Source organism: Rhea pennata, chromosome 1 (assembly GCF_028389875.1).
Source record: "Rhea pennata isolate bPtePen1 chromosome 1, bPtePen1.pri, whole genome shotgun sequence".
In the NCBI taxonomy this organism is placed as follows: Eukaryota; Metazoa; Chordata; class Aves; order Rheiformes; family Rheidae; genus Rhea; species Rhea pennata.
Window position 1 is genome coordinate 47934472 of NC_084663.1, and position 12811 is coordinate 47947282.

Genomic DNA, 12811 nt, shown 5'->3' on the forward strand with positions numbered 1-12811 from the left:
GGATCTGGGGATATTTTTTCTCTGTTTTTTTTTTTTTCCTTAGGCCAATCACTTACAGATAGCTTTTACTGCTTTGATTTTTTTTTTCAATGAATAAGTGATGCACAGCTCTCTGATTAGACTAATTTTAAGTATGCTAAATCACAATCTATTTTATCATTTTCTACTGTAATAAACTTTCCTTTAGTTTCAGCTGATGACAGCACTCTTCACTTCTTCTCTTTCTCTTGCCCTCAAACAAACTAGTGTTATGCATGGCAAAATAACACCTTGTTCCAAATGACAGTATTCTGCATCTTGTTACCTGAGTATATTTAATTTGTAACATGCTTTGCATTTGATCAGTAAAATATAGATAAACTATGCAGCATATCTAAAAAAAAAAAATCTAAAAGGCATGTCTAGTTTTAGCAGAACTCTTTCAAAACAGCAGAAAATGCAGAATTTCACATGTAGTTCAAAGTCTTGTATGACTTCTTAGTCATCTTAAACTTCTCTAGTTCTTAAAACAATCTCCAAATTAAAAACAAAACGTTTGAATAGAAAGCACTACATGTAAGTGCACTTTATTCAGTCTGTCAAGGAAATATTTGATTTCCTTCTCTCCAGCACAGGTATCATCACTGAAAGTAGTATGTACTTTAATTTAGAACCTAATAGTGAGTGGAGGTACCAGGATACAAATTCTCGGCCAACAAACCAAGCAATTTTTTCCCTTAGCAAAACAGACATTTTCACCTAAAAGAGCATAACCACTTCCCTGGTCTTGCAAACAAGAAATTCAGCCTGATGCTAGCAAGGTTTATAAAGGTCATGAGGTCAGTAGAGTACAATAAAAACAGATTGCTGAATTGTGTTTAAAAATATCAATATGTAATTAAGTGATGTCCTGATGCTACAGCTATGCTCTAATTAAGCAATTTTATGTATTTTCTACCAAGATTACAGCTATACTAAAATTATCATTAGTGGGATAGCAAAAAGTAGTAAACTCTTCTACTCACAGGACTATCTCAAAATATTCTGAAGGGACTGTTTTATGTAAAGAAATCATACAGTACAAGTGTTCTCTCAAATATATATTAACTGGCTGTGTTGTTTTGCTGTATCAGGGTTTTTTTCAGAAGTTTTATTTGTGATTGCTGCTGATGGTCTGAGAAAACACTGAAAAACAGTGCACATCTAATGCACTGGGTATTATATAATGCCACACGTGCAGAAGTGAGTATGCAATAATATTTTGCTTCATATTGCATGCATGTTAACAAGATAAAAAAAAATAATTCTGGTTTTCTGTAAGGTATATAAAAATTAATTAAAATCCCCCAGCAAAAAAACTCTTAGAAGTCCACAAATATTTGAGTATGTCAACTTAATAATAAATAACCTATTTCTATACGATTTTTCTAAACTCTTAGGTTATCAGTAATATCTAACCTTTATTTAAAAACAGAAAAAGTTTTTTTTTTTTGACTTTTCTCATTTTCTGCAATTGATGTTAATTTCTTTACAGCTAACATCAATAGCCTCCTGCACTGTCACAGTCTGATCCTGCAGAGGGATCCACACAAATGAATAGCTGTTCTCTGTTTCTACTGGATTTGTGTACATTTACATGATATATTGGCAAAATCAGTGTCTAAATTAGCATCTTCTGTAATTTAATGCCATTTTCTTAAAGGCTTATTTTGCTTTTTTAACTCAGTTTGGATAAAGTTAACCCTTGGAATGAAATACAGTCTCCAAACAGTAGCTATGTAGTTTGTAAATGAAAAAAGAACACAACTCCTCAAAAGTATTCTAAGTAAACCACTAGGTTTTAAGCCTTTAGAGAAAACTGAATATTTTCTTCTCATAAAGCAAGCAATACTATTGAAAAGAGGAACAAAACCAAGCAAACAAGCAAACAAACAAACGAACACTCTGCACAAACTAACTCATCCCAGCGCCAGAAATCATTAAAGGCTCAATTTCCAAAGGTGAGAAATTCCCTGCCAGGAAGTCAATTCTAAATATAACAGTTCAGGAAGACCATCTTCAAACACTTTCATAAATTATAAAAATACCTATGCATACCACAGACTAAAAATAACAATATGTACCCTATGGCACAAAGGTAAAGGATCTTCAGTATATCTGGAAATAGCTTCAGCAGGAAGTTCTGTAAAACTGAGAAGGACAGATAACATGAAACCATAGAAACATTCCCACTATTCACAATCACAAAATAAAATAGCCAATTTTAATTTAAGCGAACTACTCTGGACTCGTGTGCACACATACAAGGGAACATCTTTTAGATAAAATGAATCCTGAAGTTTCATGTGATGACCTGCTTTAACCCAGAAACAGTACTACTAAAAATTAAATACCCTGCTTGCAGAACTTGTTATCCACATTAGGGCAGAGAAAGGTTGAAAAAGGGCAGGAGAAATATCACAAACTAGTAACATAATGAAATGGGTACTGGAGGTGAAGTAATGAAATCAATTGAATAACCCTGTATGGCCAGGGCTTCCTTTCTAATACCATAAATAGCACAGCCTGCAATGGTGGACCTTATAAATCCAGAAGAAACCCAAATAAAAAATTGGACTCTTTCATGTAGCATCATGCTAGAAAAGCTGTGGGCAAACTCCATATCTGCAGGGTAGCAGACTGCAGAGGGCACCAAATGGATGGATGGAAGGGGACAGGGTCACCTTAGACCTGACAGTGAGATAGAAGAGAAGGCCATGGAGTCAAGTTTTGGGTATCTGAAGTAGGAAGCAATGTTGTAGACTGTTGGGGGGAGGGAAAAAAAGAAGGGGAACAGAGCTAGACAATACCTTTCATCGTCCTGTGTTCACGTAAAAAGGAAACAGAGCTATAAAACACTACTGTTTCGCCCTGGTATACAGAGAAGCAAGCCTGAGAGTTAGGGAAGCATGTGAATGAGAGCACAAAATACTCATCCGGAGCATCTCTACTCAGAAAAAGGAGGCCTGTGCTTCTAGCTTGCCTACTCATGACTTCTTTGTCTTCCTCTCCCCTACTTAAGAAACTAATTGAAAATCTCTCCTTTAGACCAACAGCTAGCTATAAATCTAACTGTACTTCACAAAGAAACAATACCTGGTAACAGTATGATTTACTGTGCTGAGTTATAAAAAATATAAGCGTTAGCACTTCATTTATCTTCTTAAAACAGCTGGTAAAGTCACATATTATATTCATTGGTACTGTTCAAAAAGAACTTACAATAAAAAAAAGATTGCTCAACAAACCTAAATGAAGGAATTTCTCCACTTGCAGGAATATTTACTTCCAAGAACACCAAGTCAAAACTATTTTTCTCAAGTTCATTTTTTCAAACTGAATCATACACAACATATCACAATATGCACTTACATAATGTCTCTTAATCTTTAAGGCAAAACCATTCTTAATCAAGTTATACTGTATTTAAATAAGATGAGCTAAAGGAACACACATCTATCTTAAACCTTGCATCTCGATAAGCACAACAACAACAAAATTTATTGAAAGGAAAAACCTGAAAGATTCTGCCAGGAAAAAGAGAAGGAAAATGATTGAAGAACATGGACAATCTCCTCCTAAACCTTGCAGAAAGCTGAGAATAACTGTCTCTGTGCTCCAGAGTCAACAGGCAAGGGGTTTGGTGCTTCCCAAGAAGGGCTGGGAGGCTGCTGTGCAGGACAAGGGCACAGAGCTATCTATACTGCAGAGCCTCTCTTACTATGTAGGCACGTGCTGTTAGCAGGACCCCCTAGTGCAGAAGCACATAATGATACTGAATCTTTTTTCTCTTTTTGGTATCTATACACACACGTAGCTTTCTTTCAAGGTTATATGTGAAACCTATAGAAGCTCCTTCCTGTTGGTATAGCTGCATCCACATCAACTGCTTTTGCCAGTATATAGATGTCAGTGATACGGTGTGAAATTTTTTTGTGGTGCTTCATACCAGCATAACTCATGCCAACAAAATTATATTGCATAGACAAACCTAAGTTGCATCCCATTAGTGGGTGCGAGGAGGTGCAGAGCGTTCACACAGAAAGACTTCACTGGGAATTCTCCTTTTGTAGGAGATCTGTCAGCTTTGACTTTACTTCCCTTCAAAGTAAGGGTAACAGTAGGGTATTCCAATTAACCAGGTGGCTATCTACAATACCACTGGGTTTTTACTCTCACTGCCATGAAGCAAACAATATCCTCCAATTTAAATTATTTACAAGAAAATGCCTGGGAGTAAAAAGCGTTAGAAACTTAGCTAACAACCCAGGACATGAGAGTCCAAAGAAAAGTCCAACTGTGCCAGCATGATTGCTGTAGACTTTGCCAAAGAACCAGATGCTACTGTTAGAAAAAAGATGCGTAGCATTTCACAGCTTGGAATTTAAATCACCCTACTGTGGCCAGGAAAACATTATTGTACTATGCAAGTGTGGTACACTGTTCTTCAGCATTTCACTGAGGCTTTTACTAATAAAATATTAAATTTATAAAGGATGATAGAAGATTTGAGGAGAACATCAATACTTTAACAATACTGTTGCAGAAAACACTCCTAAGATTAAAATGAAGTTTCAAAATTTTAATTGAAATGTCAAATATGCTTTTATTAGATTTTGTTTAATAACTGGAGGAAAAACAAAAGTTCACATTGAACTATTTCAGTGCTCAACATTAATAATACACTGAAGTTTTGGACATGCTGTTCATCTTATCTGGGTCAATACAATACTTAATGCTGTTGAGTTTAGCTCAAAGGTGGGGTTTTAAAAAATTGCCTAAGCAGCACTAACATAAGTTTGTTCTTACCTAAGTCAGCTGAGCTCTACAATTTACTGTAATGGGAATAAAATCAGGCAACTGAAGAAAGCTTTTGAGAATTGGATACAAATATCCAAAAAACATTAGTTTGAACATGCTTGTTATACTCTTGAAATATCACTTATTTTAATTAGTGTTCTATTACAAACTTCTGTCAAAATACACACATTGTTCAGTACCAATTAAAATGCTAAATGTCTTGGCACATAAGATTGGTAGGTAGATTCTGCTTGGCTGTATTTTAAAAAAGGAATTCAATGATAAAAAAATTACTGTTAAAACATTAACGTTGCTAATAATAGCTTTATTTTGAAATGCTTCATAATTTTCTCCCACTTTTGTGCTGTGACAGTTGGAACTTTAAGCAAACCAAACTAACCCCCTTCCTGGTACAGGAACATGTTTTATAGTTCTAGCAGTTCATTAAAGATCAGAATTCAATTAAAAATCTCACTGTGATAACCCAGGGAAGTAGGTTTCATTGCTCAAGGAATTAATTTGCTACAAGACTTTAAAGATACATCTTCTCACTTCTTGTCACTTGGTATTTATATTTTAGTCAAATTTTTCCCTATCTGATGTGACAAAAATTAACACACAATTGGAGGTGACTAACTGTAAACATGTGATAAATAGCAACACTGCTTTGACCTGAATTTTGGAGGGTTGGAAGGGAATAGTAGCAGACTGAATGAATTACAATTCCAAGAATATTTGTTATTTTTAAACTTCACCAGACCATAGAACTAGAAGAGCTCTCCTCGATTGCTCAATCCACTTCTCAGGTAAATGAATTTGTCTACACCTTTCTCATCGAACAATCTCCTATTTTGGAACTGACAATATCTGACATGCCAATAAATTATTATTTTTAAGCTTTTTTAATTTAAAGAGGCTAGAATACAAATATTTCAAGAGTGGAAAAAATGTCATTTAAAGAGATTATATTCTAAACAAGTAAAAACATAGAACTCCTATCTAAACAGATGTCCTTAATAATGGTTATATCCACTATGCTAAAGACTTTTGTTAAACTAAATATGGATAAATTATTCTCAGAATAACAGAAGTAGACAGCTAATGTTTAGGATTTTGTTCTCCACTTCCACAAATGATGCTAGAAGAAAGCCAAAATACAGAATTCTGGGCTGACAAAAATGGTAGGGAAGGAAACAAATGACTGTGCCAAAACCTGTCCCCCTTTTCTCATTTCTTTGTATGTGATTGTCTTACGGATTAAGATCCTGGTTCACATTTTTAATGACGTGGCATGCCTGGGTTGACTACTTTGCAATCAGATTTTCCTCCCTCCCAACCTAAAAGGGGGAAAAAATCACCACCAACAAGAAACTAGCACAAACTCCTGCCAGTATGACATTCTTGAGGGCTGACACAGCTCAAGGAAGCCCTGCCTGGTGATTCCTACAGGAGCCTTTTTCTGCAGCATTGCAGAAAGGCAGCAGCAGTTGGTGAACACAGTAGAAGGGAAGCAATCTGGCCAGGTGGCCTTGGAAATTCACAACGTAGTATTCTAAATGCCATCACTCTTTCATCTTATTACACTTTCTCAGTATAGTAGAAAGCTCCATTTATTGAAACTCGAAAGGCTTCCATTTTTTGTAGTGATAATTATACAATAGGAAAAGTTGAAATGATATAAGCAGATACACAACTCAGGAGAAACAAGAGCAAAGCTTATTCCTTCATTCAGCAATGTTTAATGCCTTTTGCAAAGAAGAAGCTCTGAAGAACAGGTTCACTGTGGATTGGAATAGCTCTCATTTAATGTATACAAATAGAAAATAATGTAATCTGTTAAATAAGGTTTTATATACACACACATATGTATATATGAATCACCTTAGAAACTCTTATTACCTTAGAATAAAAACACCTACAGCTGTATTCTTCATAACATGCAAAATTTTAAAAGAATATGTGCATGTGTGTATGTGTGAGTTAGGAAAATAAATGGAAAACACTAAATGAAAGGTTAATCTTTTAAAGATAAACATTAAAATTCCATTAACTACAGTGTATTGTTTTATTCATATCTCCACTCAAATTCATTCCATAAACACCCATGCACATCTTCTGCATGCATTCCACATTTAATTATATTTGTTGCTACATGTGTTGATGTTATCATTATTGTTTTTTAATGGCTATACAAATTTAAAATATTGATTAACACTAGTATTCTCTGTGTTCAAAATAGAAAGCAATTGTGACAACAGAATTATAAGTACAAAAGCACTGTTTAGCTTGCTCACTTTCCTATTGCTCTATAGAGTTTAGTAAGTATCTTGGAATGATATTTGTATTAGTGACATCCAGATCAGAACTATCGCACTTTAAAACAGTAATTCACTGTCATCTGTTATTACCTGAGTCTGCACAGTTCATTATATTCCTGTATGAATGCTGTATCCTGACACAAAAATTTATTTACAACAATTATTTCTTTTTAGTGGAAAGGAACATTCCTTTAACATAACTAATTACAATGGCAGCCAAAAGAGGAATGCCAGTACATTCCATAAGTAGAACTGAAAGCCAAAACACACCTAAAGCTCAAAACTGAAGAACAGAGGGATATAGCTTGCTTATGTCATGATATAGCAATAAACTATTGCATGTCTATTCTAGAAATCTCTTCCTCTTGTTAGACCATGTCAAAGAAAAATCAGTAATTTGTATTCTATTCCTGCTTGCAATTTCTTTGGAATACATGTTTCATCCTTTACCATGGAAGAAAAGGAAAAATTTTGTTAAGAATTCCCACAGATTCTAATTAAAATCCTCTTACTTTGTAATGACAACGAAATTGCAGCCTCTCTCTGCTTTAGTTTTGTTAGCTATAAAGAAAAATAACATGCAACTCCCCTCTTTTTGCACTAGTAACGTGATCTTTTAACACTTACGAAAGGTGAAATATTTTGGTATTTTATTATCACCAGAAGCAGCCTGAAAGATGCAAAATTTTATGGAATTGTGTGTTCATGCAGTCCAGAAAAGATATATCATTGCCATACTCCTATGCAAACACATAGTAACACAGGTGTTCCTTGTCATCTATGTGCTTGCATCTTAGGGAAAATAATTTCTAATAATAATAAAAGACAACATTAACACAGGCCTTCTCTAGAGATCCATCAAGTTAAATGCCTAACATTTATATATGAGATACTCTTGTTAAGACAGTAGCCGAGAATCTGCAATTTGTCTGTGTTCCCTTGTGCTCAGAGCCGCACAGTACTTTCTTCGAAAGTGATACACATTTCTCTAGACATCTTGGTTCTATGGATTACAGTAGAATTAGGAATATCGCTGCACTGAAATAAAATTTTTAAATAAAGCTCAGAGTGAGATCTCTCTATTAAGGTGAATATAAAGATGTCAACATACATATAAAGGTGACAATAATATTTAAATACTTCACTAAATTACTGTTAATGAAAAACCACATTATATACTGTCTGCTCAGTATCAATCATGCTGGAAGGCACATAAACAGGAGTATTGTACTGTTACTTGTCCTTTATTATTTTTTATTTAATTAATACTGTGTGATCGCAGCAGAATAGAAGAGCTAAACAATGCAGAAGCTGATGTGTGATGTGGTATCAGTTATTATACAAAGGGGTCTAGTCAGGATGTGGAATATGGAAGTAGATATATCCCTACAGTGTGCTGCACTTTATACTTTAAGAGATGTTAAAATGACAATAAAAATGAATGCAAAGTCCCAGCAGTTGGCACTGTAATCCCAGATCAACAGCCGGCATTCCAGGCCTAAGTGCCACATTCCATCTTAGGGATTTACAGCCTTCACAGACAAAATGTATTGTTGCTTTTACAACTGAAAAAGGCAGAATGATATAAATCATCATAACTTAAAAGTGATGACACTGCTGATCAGGATAATTGAAGGCACCAGCAAAAACTATATAAGCCTTAGAATTAGGGACGATAGAAAAGGACATTTTAGCCCACTTTCCTAAGGAAAGGATGGTCAGACTATTATTTCTGTCTGCCTGTCCCCACAACTCATTTTTCAGTTTTGAACCTGCTGCAGATTTATAACAGTCTAACAGTGAACTAGATATCTTAGAGAGAGCTAATTTTATATAAGTTACTAGAGAATAGATGGCTGGCCAGAAGAGAGAAATCTGTAGGTACTCTCATGGAGAGAAAGGCTCTGGATCAAAGGAAATCCTAGCAATGGCATATGCATTACCTAGAGATGTCAAGTGGTGCAGAAAATTTTTAAAGAGTTTAATAGAGTAGTTTTATCTTCTGTTTAGGAAGATAATGAACACTAATTGTATTTGTGGAAAAATACTTTATATTCCAACCATAACAAAAAAGATTGTTAAACAACTTATACTACATATAAACGTGTTTTAAACCCAAGATTACACAGTCTGTACTCAATAGTTTTAAATTAACTTAACCAGTAAGCCAATGACGTTGATTTTGAATAGATCTGCAAATAACAGAGAAATACCAGGAGAGTGGGGAAGCTAACATTCCATCAATATTTAGAAAGGATATACAGGATAACTGTGTGATTGCAGGTCACAGTTGCCTTGAGAATGATGTCAGGGACAAATACGGAAAAGTTGATCTAGGACATAAGTAGCAAAGATTTAAGGCATAACAAGAAGCGAATCAACATAGTTTAAGAAATAATAAAAAAAAGTCTCTGTCAAACTCAAGACCTCTCTGATGAAATTCTTAGACAAACTGTAACTAATAAAAATATGTATGGTCTTTAATCTGTAATACGTACATCACAATTTTAGTCACCATATCATAAATTCTAATGTTTCCATATCTAGTTAGTGTTTCTTCAAAAGCTATAGTTAAACTATAAAGTTACTACAGAACTATGGTGTTTTTAGTAATTCTGGTAGAATCAACTGTTGCTTTGTTTTCCTTAAATGAACCAGATATCTTGAAGGATACTAGAAATGGCTTTTGATAAAGTTTGCAGATGACATGAAAGGAAACATAACAAAAACTATTGCATAGTATAGTCAGAGTTCCTTGGTAATCCAGCTTCATTCAAATCCAAATGCAATCCAAAATCAAAATGCAACATCACACACTCAGGTACGATCTTAGAAATGGAAGTATCATAGAATTATATACTCTAGAAAGCAGAGGTGCTGAAACGATTTACAGTGTCATGACTGAATAACAACTTTAATGTGACAAGGATATTAAGTGAAGAAGTACAATATTCTTATTCATGATTATAACTAGCTGCTAGTATTGAGCGAGAGGTAGCATTGCACTGTTACGCTATACTGGTAAAAATATTGCTGGAATTCTGCACCCACATTTTCAAAGAGATGTTTAAGAAATTGGAAGAAGGTATAGCAAATACTTAGAAGAATGGATAATGATTTGGAAGAATAATCCTTTCAGTAAGAAACTTTTTCCTTAACCTACACTTAGATGAACCAGCATTGAAAGTAATTAATGCTCCTAAACCTTTATGTCAAAAAAGGTTGGCTTCCTATAAAGTAAAAAATACTTCAATAGTCAACTCAGGGTTGAATTACAGTACTTGTTCTTTAGGTACCACATATGTAACTTAGAATTGACAACTTGAAGTCAGTAACACTCTCTACACAGTACAAATGCAGAAGTAGGACAGAAGACAGCATCACTCCTCTCTTTCCTCCTCTCTAGCACCAAACCAAGCTGATACATCCACAAATACAGTGTCTCTGTGCAGTACGGGACTGTTTTGGCCATTAAAGTATATGTATGTTAAATATATATATTTAAATATGTGTATTTTAATAATACACATCATTATACATATATAGACAAACTCTTCACAGCAGTGATGCACATATACTTCCACTTATGGTGCCCTTAGGACAGTTCCAACATATTTTAAAATACTATTTATTGCAAATGCATAAACAGCAAAGGAAGCATGGTCTGGAACCCAGAATACCTCTTCCAGAAGAATATCCTAATCATGAATTACAGACTCCTCCTCACTTGCTCTCCTCTGATACCATACACATTCAAACTTTTCTTCACAGTGCCTCAAATTCCAGCATGAAGAATGAAGCAGCTTCCATTCAATCTGTGTCTCAGGTACCTGCTGGTTAGGTTACAGCCATGCAGATGGATGTAAGCAAGCTGAATTATTTTATGCTGAAAAAGGATAATTAAATACAAGTCTACCTGAACAAAAGGAAACCATTACTAGCAATTCCATTGGTCATATCTTTCCAAGGACTGCATCTTTTGAAAGACAAACTCCTATTTGTGTGTTACACACGTGTCACATCCATATGTCTTGGAGCATGGCCTTTCTAGACATTAGGGATGTGGTTCAATGGACACTGGACAACCTAAGGTGGGTCACAGTCAGTACTAACCTCCTACTTAGTCTCCAAACATGGTTTCCTTACTATTTGCTTTGACCTGGCAGTAGTGGTTGGATGGCTTTACAGATCAAGGCATTGATTTGAATGAAATCAACTGGAAAAAAAACCCACTACACAAACAAAAAACCAAAACTTTGGCCTTGTTTTGCTTAATTTCTGATCCCAAATTTATTTTGGTGGAAGAAAAGGAACTAAGATGTTTTCAAAGTTTTTCATATCTATCTGGTGGGGAAAGATGGGAGAGATGGGATTCACCTCACCAAGTGGGGCACTTTTGCCTTTGCAAACAGGTTGGCCAGTCTGGTAAAGAGGGCTTTAAACTAGGTAGGAGAGGGGAGGGGGAGTGTCATAGAGACAGGGTAGACAACAAAACACAACTCGGGTTAGGGGGCCTCCAATGGGTGCATGCAGCTGGGGATGTGCGTTTGGGACATGGCTATGGGCGACCCCCGTACACCCTTCCTGGGAAACCTCTAGGCATGACCACCTCTTTGAAATGCCTGTACACCAATGCACGCAGCATGGGGAACAAACAGGAGGAGCTGGAGATCTGTGTGCGGTCGCAGGGCCATGATCTCATTGCAATCACGGAGACATGGTGGGATAGCTCACATGACTGCGATGCTGCCATGGATGGCTATGTGCTTTTTAGGAAAGACAGGCCAGGAGGGCAAGATGGTGGAGTTGCTCTTTATGTGAGAGAGCAACTGGAATGCATCGAGCTCTGCCTGGGGGTGGAGGAGGAGGAGGCAGTTGAGAGCTTACGGGTAAAGGCTAGCATGGGGGACACTGTTGTGGGTGTCTACTACAGGCCACCTGACCAGGAAGAGAGTTGATGAGGCCTTCTATAGACAGCTGGAGGTAGCCTCACGATCACAGGCCCTGGTTCTCATGGGGGACTTCAACCACCCTGACATCTGCTGGAGGGACTACACAGCAAGGCACAAGCAGTCCAGGAGGTTCCTGCAAAGCACTGATGATAACTTCTTGTCACAGATAGTAGAGGAGCCTACGGGGAAGGGTGTCCTGCTGGACCTTGTCCTTAACAACAGAGAGGGACTGGTCAGAGATGTGAAGGTTGGGGGCAGCCTTGGCTGCAGCGACCACAAGATGGTGGAGTTCAGGATCCTGCAGGAAAGAAGTAAGGCAACAAGCAGGATTGCAACCCTGGACTTCAGCAGAGCGGACTTCAGGCTCTTCAGAAACCTAATTGGTGGAGTCTCCTGGGTTAAGGCCCTAGAAGGAAGGAGGGTCCAGGGGAATTGGCTAGTATTCAAACATCACTTCCTCCAAGCTCAAGAGCAGTGCATCCCTATGAGTAAGAAGTGCAGCAAAGGGGGCAGGAGACCTGCATGGGTGAGCAAGGAGCTCTGGGCCAAATTCAGACAGAAGAAGAAAGTACACAGAATGTGGAAGAGGGGACAGGCTACTTGGGAGAATTATAGGAATGCAGTCAGAGTATGTAGAGATGCTGCAAGGAAGGCTAAGGCCCAGTTGGAATTGAGTCTGGCAAGGGATGTCAAGGACAACAGGAAGGGCTTCTTCAAGTACAA

At 36.6% G+C, this 12811-nt stretch overlaps 1 protein-coding gene across 1 annotated transcript in view; it reads right to left on the bottom strand.

Annotated features, from left to right (window-relative positions):
* The window catches only part of POC1B (POC1 centriolar protein B), a 59149-nt gene that overhangs the window by 8397 nt on the left and 37941 nt on the right, over window positions 1-12811 (bottom strand). The window lies entirely within an intron of this gene.